At 43.9% G+C, this 15,747-nt stretch overlaps 1 protein-coding gene and 1 long non-coding RNA gene across 2 annotated transcripts in view; one reads left to right on the top strand and one right to left on the bottom strand.

Moving 5' to 3' along the window:
* The window catches only part of LOC135902476 (uncharacterized), an 867,879-nt gene that overhangs the window by 654,836 nt on the left and 197,296 nt on the right, over positions 1-15,747 (top strand). The window lies entirely within an intron of this gene.
* Positions 7,594-15,367, bottom strand: LOC139057725 (uncharacterized). The gene is made up of 3 exons (XR_011512995.1): positions 14,993-15,367; positions 13,765-13,870; positions 7,594-7,769 (listed from the first exon to the last, which is right to left on the bottom strand). It is a non-coding gene; the product is annotated as an uncharacterized lncRNA (long non-coding RNA).

Below are 15,747 nucleotides of genomic sequence, written 5' to 3'. Positions count from 1 at the left end.
GCACCTTAATATTATATTAAAGGGATGGTTTCTAAGCCTTTTTTTCCTGTGGTTTGTCACGTCTGCTCGGTCAGTTCTGCCGTCCAAAGTGGGCCGGTCCTAAGAGAAACAGTAAACACCGCCGATCGCCCAGGCGGGGTAATAAAAACTGCACCGATTTGGAAACCGTGCATATAATCCTCGACAATGTGGGTCACCCTGGTGGGGGTCTTCACGTCTTGTTATCTTACAGCCCTACAACAAAATGCGGTGAATATGATGAACAGTTTCATTGCATTACATTAACCGCTACCTAACTGCTTCACTAGACATAGATTCCAAACCCACCGTGGTTGCTCAGTGGCTATGGTGTTAGGCTGCTGAGCACGAGGTCGCAGGATCGAATCTCGGCAACGGCGGCCGCATTTCAATGGGGGCGAAATGCGAAAACACCCTTGTACTTAGATTTAGGTGCAGGTTAAAGAACCTCAGATGGTCGAAATTTCCGGAGTCCTCCACTACGGCGTGCCTCATAATCAGAAAATTGTTTTGGCACGTAAAACCCCATAATATTTAATAGATTGCAACATTAGCATTGAATCTCCATGTATTTATTTTTCCTCTTCGATTTTCCTTCGTCTTTTTCTCATTCTGTCGGCACCCCTCGTGGAAACTTCTAGCTCACACGAGAGTAGATGACCCGTAAGCAATTTTGCTTTTTCTCCTCTTCCTTCAGCTGTTTCCCATTTTCCCGTTTCCTGAGTTAACATCCGTGTGATAGCGCCGACAGGCGTCGTTCAGTGTTTGTTATCAGAAGCGGATAAGCAACCGCCAGCGCGTATAAGAAGCACGCGCTGCTCCGAATAAAGCATTTATCTATTCCGGAGCTCATTGGTCTATACTTGCTCGTCACGCTGCGCGCCTGTGCGCGTCACCGTCTGCGCAGTACACTACAATCTGCATTCCGACCTACATGCCACGTCTAAAGATGGGCAACTTGTGCATAAAATGCGTCGCCCACTCGATACGTTAGTGATAACCATGCGCAGTCCTTAAACAACCACTATGTCGCGTATGCAAGTCTATGCCCGTGCCACTAGCTGTAGGCGGAGAGAAAATCTCACCGACGAAGTCTGTATTAAGTATGCGAAAACCAATAAGGTGACGTGAATACACAAAACTGTCCTCATATATATAACTTCTGTCATGAGCACTGAACGTAGACTTTCAAACATTATAAGCGGATTCAGTGCAGCCTTTCTATTCAATTCTGGCATGTATTCACGCCCATGTAAAAAGGAGCAGCTGGCCAGCATCTCCTAAAGGTCACGTTATTGTACAAAAGCGAATTGAGGCTCGTCGATGTTAGACGGTATTCTGACTAATTATCCCAGAGCATGTCACCCCGTTTTTTGTCTTCAAATTATTCATGCCATTGTATTTATAAAACGAGCAAACGAGCAATGCTGCTGTTTTTGTATACTCTCGAATGGCTATACGATGAGCCCGAATGATGTAGAAGCTAAAGCGAATATTGTCGCAGAAAGTGTGAGAAGCCGGTTCGAAGCCTTTATTCATAGCGATTAGCACGAGGTTCCTCCAATCTCTTCGTGTGTTTGCAACAACTTCGCTTCATAACAGTGTGTTGTTACAGCACTTTATAATACTACTGGCAAACTCAAGCATTTCTAATGGTCGTACGCTCTTTCGACTCTTGAAACAAAAAGGAGACTGCAACGTAATGTCCGCTCCTTTCCCATGGACACGGGGTATCTGGCTTTTATCGTGCAAAGGCAGCTCACACAATGCTGCTATTTCATAAAACAGAATAAAAGAACTTACACAGTATACTGCGCACGCACCTGGAAGAATGCTAAGCTGTTACACGTATACATATATATGGTCAGGCAAACCACAAAACAGCACCCATGTTGTAGCACGAAATCCTTCGTGAGCACAAACGTGCACGAACAGCAGCTTTGCTTTGCTTGGCTGCGCAACACTATCTCGCGGCACAGCTGTCGACGTCAACGAACTTTTTAGTCATTTCTTTCTGCCCTTATCAGCGGAATGATTGTTTTTACTTCTCTGCATATGCTTTATCTGTGTAATGCAGGCGCTTCGCGAAATTGAAAACGCTCTTTCTTTTGTAATACAATAAAATTCGAGCTGAAAGGAGATTGACCTGTCTGTTTAGTGAGGAGCTCTTCTAGACACTTGTCTGCTTCTCATCAGTGTCTTTTTTGAACTGTGCATTCGTGAAGCTGAGCAAATAAGGTCTCTAATTGTCAAAGTGGTTTTAGCGATTGAATGTTTCGACAAGTGAACATGCTTGTAGAAACGCTGGTGACATTAACTGTTGCCAACTTTTCTAATTTCGTCGAGATAAATCGCATCACATCGCAACTAAGCTTGTTCGCAGAAGTCTGAGAGCTGCAGAGCTAAGTTTGCCAATGTTGTTCACAAGAAGAGTTCAGGAAAAAAGTAAGTATTCAATTACACGGCCTGTGTTAACTGGCCTATTGAAAAAGAATACACCTGCCCCCATGTTCTTAAATGGTCAGCATCTCCTCGCTCCGTCTATTTGTTTGAAAGTAGTGAGAATTCCCACGACAAAGGGTAATATATTTTACTAAGGTATATATTTGGGCCTGTTGGTATGCCATTAGGTTGCCTCTTGCGTTTGCTATCGCTCTTTCTTGTGTCTGTGTCCTTAATGCGCAACTCTGTGCATACGTTTGGCAAATGAATTTGTTGAAAAACTGTTCTTGGGAGTTCCTACGAAGCATTCATTCTATTAAATACCTCCTAGCTGGCGCTGAAGGTGCCTTGTAACCAACGTGCAAAATTATATCTACTGAGTAACCAACGAATGCAACTACACCGAATTGACCATCGCATTGGAGGCATAGTGGTGCCCTTCAACCCATTATATATCGATGGAGCATACGGCAAACGAACGCGCAGTTTGGTTGCATTGTGTCGCTACGTAGTAACGATGGATGCATCCTTAAGGTCCGGCACATCGCCCCTTTTAGCCATTTCCGTGTTTATCATTTGTGTGAAGTAAATCGCAGTAAATCTGACGTCGTCGTCCGGCGTCCAGCGTCGTATGTCTCTTGAGGCCGCGCATGCATACCCAACCACTCTCCTACCACCAAAGTTGCGCATACCGTGTCTTTCATTCTTCACAAAGTTAATACTCGGAATTTTGAGAACGGCAGCCCACAATCAAACGTAACAAAAATGAAAACCTAGACAGCGCATATCTTTTATGCACTTTTATAGCACTTCCGAGACTGAAATATTAAACGTGCGGAACAATAACAGGAGCTCGACCCACGCAAGAGGCCGCATTTGCATACTATAGTCACACTAAACAAAAATAACGCGAAACGGGAGTAAACCGCTCGTCCTGTATCGCATTCCCGTTTCTGGGTTTTTTTTACTACGTACCAGTCGAGGTAAAAATTTACTACCATGCTGACCAAGGTTTTTGTATGTAGAAACGAGAGTAATTTTTTAATCTGTGGGAAGGTTTTTAGGGACGATAGTGGGACTATATTTTTACTGCCATCACGAAGTTCTAGAGGCTATTCCTGAGAGTTATTTTTCAAGCCCATTCGCGAGTTTCTTGGTTCTGATGTGGGAGTATTTTTTTACCTCATTCATCCAGTTTTCTAGGCTATTCCTGGGAGTTATTTTTAGGCCTATTCTCGAGTTTGTTGGTACTGATGTCGGGGTATTTTCTTACCTCGTTATCAAGGTTTCGTAGCTCTACCTGAGAGTAATTTTTCAAGCCCATTCTGTGGTTGGAGCTGATCTCGGAGTATTTTTTTACCTCGTTCATCAGGTTTTCTCGGTTCTTCCCGAGAGTAATTTTTCAAGCCCGTTCTGGAGTTTCTTGGGCCTGATGTGGAAATATTTCGAAGGCAATTGAAAGATTACAAAGACGATTTCATGGATCCCAAGCATGAGGGATTGTTTATTAGTTCTGACATGTTTCTCATAAAAAAGTCAGGCATGAGTTAATCATCACGAAACTATAGCCTTATAAGATACTGTGATAAGCATAATAAATATTTGTACTAACACACAGACTGGGGGCTGGTAACTGCCCATTAGTTCTCTCATAGCAAAATAAAATACATCACAACACATTCAATGTGCAATCCCACTAAAGTACAGTGAAAACAAGCAACATACAATATAAAATCCAACTGATAAATATACAGTCAGTACTAGAAACGTTCACATAAAACTTACTGAATATGCAGGTCATTCCTTCAAACAGGCAGTTGTCCAGAACATGGGTGTGCAGTGCATTCAATGGATTAGTATGAACATAACTATGCAACATAAAAATATTGCACTTAAGGCCAAATGGCATCTGCTGCTAATGGCCATTACTGCGCCAGACAAAATGAAACAACCATGTGGTAAATACAGCAAGCATTCGTACTATCACATTAGTGCCGGCCACTGCCCACCATATCTCTCACTGCAAAAAAAAACAACTATCAACGCATTCACGATGTAGTGAAACTAAAGCACAGTGAAAACAAAATGACACACAATACAAAATCTAACTCACGAATACACAGGCAGTACTAGAGATGTTGACATTAGACACACTGAATATGCAGATCATTCCTTCAAACAGGCAGTTGTCCAGAACATGGGTCTGCAGTGCATTCAATGGATGATTATGGACAAAACTATGCAACATAAAAATATTGCACGTAAGGCCAAATGACATCTGCTGCTAACGGCCACTAGTGCCTCAGACGAAATGAAACAACCATGTGGTAAATACAGCAAGCATTCGTACTATCACATTAGTGCCGGCAACTGCCCACCACATCTGTCACGGCAAAATAAAAACTATCACAACACATTCAAGATGTAGTGAAGCTAAGTCAGTAGTAGAGATGTTCACATTAGACCCACTGAATATGCAGACAATTTCTTCAAACAGGCAGTTGTCCACAACATGCGCGCGCAGTGCATTCAATGGATCATGAACAATACTATGCAACATAAAAACATTGCACTTAAGGGCAGCTAGCATCTGCTGCTAATGACCATTAGTGCCCCAGCGAAATGAAACAATTGTGATAAATACAGCAAGCATTCATACTATCACATTAGTGTTGGCAACTGTCCACCATATCTTTCATTGCAAAAGAAAAACTATCACAACACATTCAAGATGTAGTGAAACTAAAGTACAGTGAAAATAAACAAGTGACACAATATACAAAACTCTTCAGTATTGCAACAAGCAAATGAGAGGGCACTAGAGATTACCATTAGACCCATCGATAGCATACTGACCTTCAAACAGCTAGTTGCCCAAGACATGGGTGCACAGTGCAATGAATGGATAGTTAGGAAGAAAACTGCAACAACCATGAGCAACATGTTCTATAAACTTTCAAACTTTCTAAAAAATGACCTCACTCAGATAAGGAAAATGGTGATTGCTAATACACACGACAAAACATATATGTGAAAACAGCCATTAACTGATACTAAAGCCTCTCCATACACGTTTCCGCTGACCAGGTTAAGTACCGCCAACCTACCCTCTTCCTCCACGCTCCTCTGCCACTCACCCCCTTAGCTTCCGGTGTCAAGCGGAATTTCCGTAGCTGCAGCTTCCTGTTCCGAGTGGAAGTAACGCTATGTTTTTCTTAACGTTGTTTACTTTCGCGTCGATGGAGAGGCTTTAATTGCACCAGCTGCGGTTTAAACTGTGAATGCGATTCCATCCAAGTACCACCGCCTATTGCAATCAGCGATCTGATCGTGTTCGCTGTTTCGCGTCAACCTGCGACGGGTTGTGCCACGAGAGACAACGTACAGTGGAATGTAGTGCCTGGGCGCTTGGAGACCACTGCCGTTTTTCGTGCATTTAGAAAACAGCGACCACGAATTACTACTTCAGCGGAATACAACAGCTTGTCGCCTTTGCATTCTTCTCATGGTGACTCCCACAGCTCTGCTAAGCACGCGTGGGCGTCTCACCATCGGCAGTCAAAGCGGAAATTCCCGCAGCACAACTTCAGGAAGCGGTAACGCCGGAACCGGAAACTTTTAAACTGGAAATGCTGGAACCGGATTTGGTGTGAGGGGAAAAGGCGGCGCACAACAAAGGTTGTCGCTACTTAAGAAAGCGGCAGTGGCACGTGGATGGAGGGGCTCTAACTGATACCACTCCCCCTTGTGCTCAAAGAAAACATATGCAGCCCGTTTTCCACACAAGAGGAACACGTTGCACAACTGTATTGCAGTACTTATGGGTACAAGCCAGATTTCAATTTCGTTGCCTAAAAATTGTAGTGCTTCTTAGATAGACTAAAAGGGAATTGAGCGTGTTGCCCTTGTCCGTTTCTAGGCATGCAGTTGTGATGGATGCCATATGCTTGTGTGACAAATTGAACATGGTGCTATAGGTACGACTACAAGGATGTATATTTGTAGCTGCCCTCAAACCCCTTCATGTTGCCAGTCAGCATCTATGGTGTATCATTGTATTGCTCATCTAACACTGTTTACACACAGAAGGCATGTCTGAATACCAAACCACCTTATTCTCCAGTTACTTTAAAGTGAATGCGTTGTGACAAAGTGTAATGTGAGAAGTCCATGATAAAGAAAAAAAATTGCTAATTCAACTCCCTCCTGAATTACCAATTTCTGGGCCATTACGTTTTGCATAATACACTTGTGATTAACACAGAGCCACGTTGGCCTAACCCTAGTGGCACAGGACATCCTTCAAGTTATCAGTTGGTACAGAATCATTGAGCATGCTGCTGGTGCTTTTGCCCCCGCTGAGAATACCTGTGGAATACTAACACACATTTTGTTGCTGAAGGTCCATTACAGAAATACTAAAGCGAAACAGTAAATCATTTTATACTGATAAAACAATCTTTCAGAACTGTATTCATGAACATTGTGGCAATAAGAGGATTATTAGAAGAGAAAATGAAGATTTAACTTTCATTTTTCAAGTTTTATGCAGTGCCCGCACATCAGTGTGGAGTCATACTTCAACTAAGTATATTCTTTGACACCTTTACAACAGAATTCATCAATATTGGCCAGTAGAACATTAGCTAGACCCGAACAGACACCGTCAAATTCCATATCACAGCGAGCTGGTGCAGGAACTATAAGGTGGTGGTGGCGACACCAGTTTTCGTTTTTGCAAGTTATCTGGCTTATCAAGCCAATTCTCATGGTGGGAGTTGTTTTTTCGGTGTTGTAGAAGAATGATTTAATAAAGCTCAAATAAATTTTCTTTTTCGTGTCCCTTTAAAGCAAGCACTGTGCTACATGGCTTGGGCAACCTGTCAGCCACAGAACCCACGAGTGCTTTTGTTAGGCAAAATAATTTTGACAGAAACTTTCTTGATGATATGCATCTGAAAATTTTTTTGCCTAGCAATAGTTCTTGTAAAAATTGTCTAAATCCAATGCTTTCACCTGCGGCTTTGTGTAGCAAAAATCCAGAAAGCAGTGCTCAATAAATGTCAAAATCCTGTGGGCCTTTTTCGAGTAGATAACGTGGAAAACCCAGAACAAAGCGAAAAGGCAGGCCAGTGACGCTGTCACAAACAATCGCTGCGCATCCATGTGTAGCGCCTCCCTTCAACCTCTTCTTTTGTAAAAGGAGCCTTAAGGAGGCCCCCCGCAAACTGAAAGCCCGAGTTGTTAGCATCCAGGCGCAGCCTCTTCAGCAGGCCCTTTTCACCATATACACCGTCGCCGATGTCTACCTGTGAAACAACAGAACAAGCACAGATTAATTTTCTACACTTTTGATCAAGGAAAGGTTAGGAAATAAGGTAAGGTTTGCAAAAACGGAAGTAGCTGCTTCTTGTTGATACGGTTTAAGGAACAAAGTACCCTTACGTATACCATACATGCGTTGTGCTGAGCTGTGTACTTTCACCTAAGACTAGAAAGTATTGGGAACTTCAATGCAAAAGAAAGACATTCATCTGCCTAGCTCTAAGCAAATGCGTTCCACCCCTTGGCACAGAATGAAATCTGGTGCTGTTCTAGCGATTAGCACACATTGAAAGCTTCAAGCCCGATTTAGTATTAGGCCAAGGGTCAAGATGTGCTCGATTATAGTCGGATACAACTTTAGAAAAACAGGGGCGTTTACTCCTCCGAGGCAGATGCACACGAGCATCCACTAATGGGTGCGCACTCTGGACTGACGTCATGCGCCGGACGGCCGGTGGCCCGCCGTCGAAGATGGCCGCCCGGGCTTCGAACTGGGCCAAGTCGCGTCAGCTGTGCGTGTCAATGCCTCGTCACAGTGAATTCCCAAACTGTTTGTCATTGTCTATCATGCCGGAAATATTACTGCGAGCTTACAATGTGGCATCTGTGCCGCGTGCGTTTATTCTAAGCCGTGATCCGGCGAAGAAACATTGCAGCGAGCATCGCTGATGCTGCGCTACGCTTTGCCTGAAAACAGGATGCCTCGGCGACCGCTGCAAACACACATCCTGCCTGTTTGTTTCATGTCTTTTTTATTTCGCTCCTGAGTGAAGTTAGGACAAAAAAAGTTTGCCAAAGTCTGGTGCCTGCTGTCAGCGGCGGGTGAGTTCGTGTACCGTGTCGCTGCATTTTTCGTCGGACGGGGTAAAGTGATGGAGCAAAACCATTCTGAGGAGAAATTACAAAAGCGTGCGCACATGAAACAAACCTACGAGCGTCTCAACAGAAAATATTTGACAAAGAAGCCTCCAATGCAAAGATTTGTCGCCGTCAACTTAGCGTGAGTGATCGTTGTCAACAGTGAGATAGCCGAGCGTCTAACGGCGGTGTTCGAGCGTTGTGTATAGCACCGTCGATTGATTTCTTTCCACCAGTGCTCACCGCGCACGCAAGCTGTAGAATGCGTGCTGTGGCACAGTCACGCATAAGTTGTGTTGCCAGCGTTCCTGCTTCCATGCGTGTTTGCACTTACTCATATTTGTCCTTTCATTTTATATTAGCATTTGTTTTTGATAGTTTTCTTTCAGCAAAGTCCTTACACATTTTCATTAGCCAATCTCATTCAAAGCACTAACTCCTGTACACTGCAGGACTGGCCTCTTCCATCTCATTAAAACCTTTCTCACTGGTCTACCTCGTCTTCTCAATCTGCCTACTCGCTGCGTTTTCTGTCCTTGTTTCTTGTGTTGTTGCTGCAATGTGATTAACCAACTTGCTCAAAACAAATTTTGATCGCCTATCAAAACAGAAAGGTTTAGAGATACATTTTTTTAAAAGCGTCATGTGGGTTGCACAGTAACTTTGCCTCTTACCTCTGTTCATGTTTATGCGTCAGTGCATGTGGCAGCTAGCCAGAAGTGCACATGAAAGGCTGCATATTGTGAAACACCTTGCTATGCTGTTGCATTTTTCATGCATTCAGTCTTAGTAAACAAACGGTTTTGCTGCCTATCACATATGATGGCGAAAATTTTCAGCACGAATAACAATGTGCAGTGGGGTGTGATTTCTGTCTGACGCTTTCGCCGTTGCAAAGACATTTTTCAATGAATGGAGCCCAGCGAAGTAGTGCACTGAGAGCTTTTGCAACTTTCACCATTTAATTACTTCACAAATGACATTGTCTGAACCTGGCCGTTGATCGACATGCCGATGGCTTGTAAATTAAATAATTGCCTCAATAAAACACATTCAACTTCACTCAGCAATTTTTAGCACAATGCTAGCAGAGCTATTCAGGGTGAATAATTGTGCTTACATTGGCTTACATGTGCTTACATTACTTGCCCGGTCAGATAAACAAATACAACAATGGCTGCGGTATGACTGTGATTTGACGTGCAGACTGCTAATGGTGCCTTTCAAGCGTGCCCTTGACTGCTGCTATTAATAGCTACCCGCCTGGGTATATTGGGCCTAACTAAGCTAATGATGTTTGATAATAGTTCTCTTATTCGCATTGCTTGCCTGGGCCAGGTAACCAAAATAAACAATGCCACCACATGAATGTGTGTTCGCATGCAAGCTGCCAACAGTGGCTGTAATTCTCACATTGATTGCTGCCATTTCACCAACAGTGGCGACGGCTTGACTGCGCTTTGATGTGCCGACTGCTAATGGTGCCTTTCAAGCGTGCCCTCGACTACTGCTATTAATAGCTACCCGACTGAGTATATTGGGCCTAACTAAGCTAATGATGTTTGATAATTGTTCTCTTATTCGCATTACTTGCCTAGGCCAGGTAACCAAAATAAACAATGCCACCACATGAATGTGTGTTTGCATGCAAGCTGCCAACAGTGGCTGTCATTCTCGCATTGATTGCTGCCGTTTCACCAACAGTGGTGACGGCTTGACTGGGCTTTGACGTGCAGACTGCTAAAGGTGCCTTTGAAGCGTGCCCTGATGACTGTTATTTCATCACAGGGCCCGTCATGCTCATAAGTGGCTGCCCAATAGAGTATTTTGGGCCTTCTGACATTGGCATTATTCATCTCAACGGGCTGGAAAAAACAGTAGGGGCAGCACAACTGCACACAAAGCACAATGTGCTTTGGCGTGCAGGCTGCTAAGAGTGGCTGTCAATTTCATTCACGTTGACTACTGCTTTTTCGTGTGAAGCTGGACAGTGGCTGCCCGAATGAGCATTTCGGGCCCCACATAGTTATTCAGAGTTAATAACTGCATTTGCATTCAGATTTTCCGGCATTTCGGCACGTTTCCATGCCAACGCTTATATTGAGCATGATCTGTGCAGGACGTTGCTTTTTCAGAATTGGGCTTCCATTAGAAGGAATATGTCATCAAATGAACCGCTTATTTATTTGAGAGGTCACGGGAGAATGCTTGGCTGCTGTGCTTGACACACAGTACACCGCTTCAGTGATGGGAGATCCATTGTTGCGCTTGCCGAGGTATGTGTGGCTGGCAGGAGATCTGGACCTCGCTTCACGCAGAGTCAGAGACGAGGGGAGTTTTCTCTGCGAATAATTCTTTATACAATGTTTACATGTTGTCATCGTTATCAGGACAGAGACCAACAGAGCAGCTGCAAGCTGCTTAAATAACACCTCTCCGTCCAAAGATCCCCCAGACAGTCCCCAAGGACGAAACAAGGTCGTGAGAGAAAGGGTCCGGGCAGCCTCCAGGGTCCTAACGCCGCTCTCAGTGGCCGGCGCTTCCTTGAACCACGCTGCGGCGTCAGGACGATTTGGCGGTCGGTCAGAATGGTGCGCCGGGCAAGTTTTATGGCCCGCATAGGACAAAGGGAACCAACTGCAAGGCACCGGGTCGAAACAAAGCCCTCCTTTGGAAACTGTCCCAAACACAGCGGGAGTCGTTTGTGGTGTGGGCGCCGCCGGACAAGGGGGGGGGGTGCATTGCTGCCGGGACGGGGAGGGGCCGAATAGCAGTCCGTGATCCGGTGGCTGCTTCTGTCGTGGACGCCGTGCACGTAGTCGTGTCCGAAGCAGGCAGGCACCATGCGGGGATGAATGCTGCCTCCACAGTCGACAAACCATAGCACTGGCCTTCCGTCAGGCAAATCCCAGGGCACAAACATAACACAATATACGCTTCGAGAACTCGTTAGTGAGATCTCGATCGTCGGTATCTCGTTGTGGTGAAAGAAATCGTGCACACGACCTCAGCGCACATGTGTCCTTCTTCGTGCTGCTTCTTCTTTTCTCCACATTTTGTGGGCGTTTTCGCGAGGGCGTCGATAGTTTGCCACCTGAAATATGCGAAGCTGTGACCTCCCTCCTCACCTTTAACACGGTGCTTTCGCTGACACTGAGCATCTTGGGTTTGTAATGGTTGCGATAAATGCATTGTTTTATATAAGTACTGGTTCAGTAGCAACTGATTCATTTGAAGCTCGGAACAGGAGTAGTAAATGGGCCGTGTACATGTAAACAAGCACAAATGCCATGCAGAGTTGCTCTTTCTACTTTTGCCACTTGCAATGAAGCTAAAGAGCAGACGACGGGCAGCGTTGTGGAAGGCATGGGGTTATTTTTCTGTCGCGATCTGGCATGTGCTGTAGCACATGAGAGCTCTACTAAACCAGTCATCAAAGTCTTTATTTATACTGAGAATTGCGCGTTTCCTAAGCACGATTTTTTGAGCGGGATTATTTTAGTCGCGGAGGCAATCGGACGTCGCGCTTCATTAATCTGGGCGGGGCCTCCCCTGTTTTCTAAATTTGTATCCGACTATAGTGACGCACAAGTGCTCGAGAACTATTGAACAAGACGCACTTGTTTTCGATTTACTGACTGCACTTGGGTGTAAAGCTTTTGTCTGAGAAATGAATAAACCACATACACAAGCAGCATTTTCTTAGCACAGTTTTTAATAGGTACTGATACCTTCAATTTAGAAAGCCCTGTATATTGGGCCTCATCAAACTAATTTCATAAAAGGTTTGGCAAGGTAGAAGCATAGAATTTTAGAGTCATAAGGAGACAGGTGAAATGAGTTATTTATTGCAATTATTACTCAAATTTAAAATTTAGGTCCCTCATCCCAATGAGAAATTGATGCAAGCAGTTTGTACATGCCACATAAGCATTTAGATATCAAAAATACGGATTAAAGAAAACCGTTTCTTGAAGGTTCATTATTGCAAGCAGTCATGGCCTCGAGGAGAAATAACTTCTTTTCCTGTCGGCAGAAATGAGGCTCGAGTATTTTATTGACACATATATATGCCCATGCATATATGTTATCTCTGCTGTAAAGCTTTTTTTCATGTGTATGCAAGGCGTGTGTGTAACATCTCATTGTGCACAAAATCAAATCCATAAGAACCCGACAAGAAGCTAAACAAACAAGAGAGCAATCCCAGTGACAAGCCATGTTAAACCAACGAGGTAGCCATCCCAGTAACAAACCGTATCAAAAATTTTACTGACATGAATTCTGACCTTTGAAACATAACATGTGTATATGAATACTATCTACATTAGAGCAATGGGCAACTTTAAGCAATGGCTACGCCAACATCAGAACGATGTGGATGAGAAAAGAGTGGCATCAAATGCTTGGAGTGGAGCATGCAGCAATGACTAAACACAATAGTGACTGGATAGTGTCTAGCATAATCGGCCAGGAAAGAAATTGGAAGCCATGCCTGTACCCGGATTCCCTGGAGATGCAATCAACAGGACACACGTTTATCTGAAACCAAGGAACCCATGCCCATCTTATGCTAAAACTTACATAATTAAATATGCACTTCCACTTTTTTTAGTCTTATTGTGAACAAGGCTTCCATATGGAAGCCAAAATGTATTGCTTTTATTGTTGTATTTGGTTGGTCTATGTCTGTCTTTGTCATGTTTCATACCGACCACACAGACTTCTCTGAAACTCTTGATGATACAACTTTTGTGCGAAAGCATTGCTTAAGGCACTTTTGCGTAAACCATGTCTTTAGGTGGTACAACGCATTTTTCTAGACACTCTAGAGCACCTTATTCAAGGCACGAAATCTGAATTCATGTTTCTCAAAAAGGCATTTTGGCTAGATTAATATAGTCTATATGGAGTATATAAGGCATAATTACTCAAGCGCCCAATTATATTTAACTCAGAGGAGGCTACTTTAGGTAAATTCATTAAACTGAGGGCACTCCACCAAAACATAAAATTCGTGATCAGCCACTAGAAATCCTGAAAATGGCAATACAGTAAAATGATTGCATATAACACAAATGTATCCTACAACTCGAAAGGCAGCGCCAGTTTTGTACGCACCTTTGAGAAAGCACACAGATCACGTGCTTTATTGTCGTGCTGTCCAGCTTCCAGCAGTGCAGCAGGTTCCTGCTCGATGTAGGGATGCCTCCAGAATCCGCATAGCCTTCAAAAGTAAGAAATGTTTAATTTATTGTGCTGTGAACCTGGGAATTTGTGATTTACCAGTGTCATGTGGAATTGCAAAGAGTCTCACACAGCCAGCTGCATGAATTTGTGCCTGGTTGCACAAATGTCTCTTTGTTATATCTAAGGAGGTTACACTGATATTTTGTAACAAGTGAAGTTTCAGGAAGGAACGAAATCAGCAACAACAGGCTACCAGGACAATCAAAAACAAAACTCATATATGCAGTAAAACGTGGCGCATTGGATTAAACAAAAATATTGAGCACATGAAAAGCATTCTGAAAGCTAGATCGCGATTTTGTAGCGATGCCATTCCTTTTCGTTAGTGGTCTGACCGCCGCCCCGGCCCGTGCTACGTACTGGAACAGCCGGTCGTTTGCGGTGGGCGACAAGAGTGGTATAGAATCGAGGGGTAAGTATCGCTACAAAATCGCAGTCCTTACTTTATTACGCACTCCCGTATAACCTACGATTGCAAGAGCTGGCATCCCGTTCGTAAGAATTGGTTGGTCTATGTCTTTCTTAAAGGCCGGTGTCTGAAATGTCTCGATTAAAAATAAACTTCGTTACTGTAATATCGGCGTATGTAGGTTTTGCAACATAGAAGACAAATACGCGAAGACACTCAATAACATAAACAATACACAGGTTCTCGCGACGTGGTTCTCCAAACCAAACTGTATACATACAAAAATCTTCATACAAGCTTCTATCCGCTTAAGCGTCAAACATAGGAATCGTGTGCCAACGCGCGAAGCCCATGATACATCGACGGATACATTACACATGTACTGTACTTGCGGGAATGCATATATAACGAATAACTTCTTGCCAGAAAACTACCGAACGAACAGCAACTTTCAGTGTTTTCATAATTGTGTGCCCATTCAGGCATAGCAATCAAGGCGGGTAGCATATATTTTACAGCAGAATGCAAGTACGCTGTAATATCAGAGGAAGCCTTCGTGAAATTGCTTGCTAAATGTGCACAGCAAGACGGCCAACCTACGATCAGAAAGCGCTTTGCTCTAGCTAGTACACAACGTTCATTACGTAAATCATAAGTTCAAGAATGCGCGCAAGGGCCAAACTTGCTTACCTTTCAAAAAGACTTGGCCAACGCTCCTTCGTCTCAAAGGTACCGAGGCACCGACGTCTTTCTGGCGCAAGCACTGTAGAACTTCCGATGAACTCCAGCTCCACAAAAGCACAACCTTCAACAGCCTTCCATACACTACGATTCGAAGCTCCAGTACCAGACTTTTCACGGGAGCGTGGGCAGAACAAAGGCAGCTCGGACGAGCGCTGTAGTAAGACACTCACTGTCGACACTGGTAGATCGCACGAAACACACGGCGAACTAACGGCGTTACACAAGTCCGGAGGGTTTGCGATGGTTACTGCACACGACAAGGAGCACATTTTGTCTAGGCACTTCTAAAATATAACTCAAATACCGCCTTACTGCAGTGTGCATTTCGTGGTATGTCGACCAAACAAATACTGCAGTGGCGCCACTCTGCGGTTTTTAGAAAAATGTGTCGTAAATGAGAAAATTACGTGTTTTTTTCCTAACAACAATCGGTAGGGACACTTTAACAAATTTCTTGGGTCCAAAAGTGTTAACTTTGTATAAATATGCACTTTTTTATACGCAGTTTAAGAAAATGTACTGTATATATAAAAAAAACGAAGCGGATGTCGCCTTCAAGATTCGCAACCGCTTCAGTCGCATGCAGTTTGCAAAAGCACGGCCTTCGAAATCAGACTTTGTCGCTCAAACGAAACTGTAGCTGGGAGGAGGGCAGGCATTTAGGCCCCAATTGTTGGGTTTACAGTGCCCAGGTAGGCTTC

The sequence above is a fragment of the Dermacentor albipictus genome, chromosome 1 (genome assembly GCF_038994185.2).
Source record: "Dermacentor albipictus isolate Rhodes 1998 colony chromosome 1, USDA_Dalb.pri_finalv2, whole genome shotgun sequence".
Classification (NCBI taxonomy): Eukaryota; Metazoa; Arthropoda; class Arachnida; order Ixodida; family Ixodidae; genus Dermacentor; species Dermacentor albipictus.
Note: the sequence above shows the minus strand (reverse complement) of the source record. Positions and strands in the feature narration are given on the sequence as shown.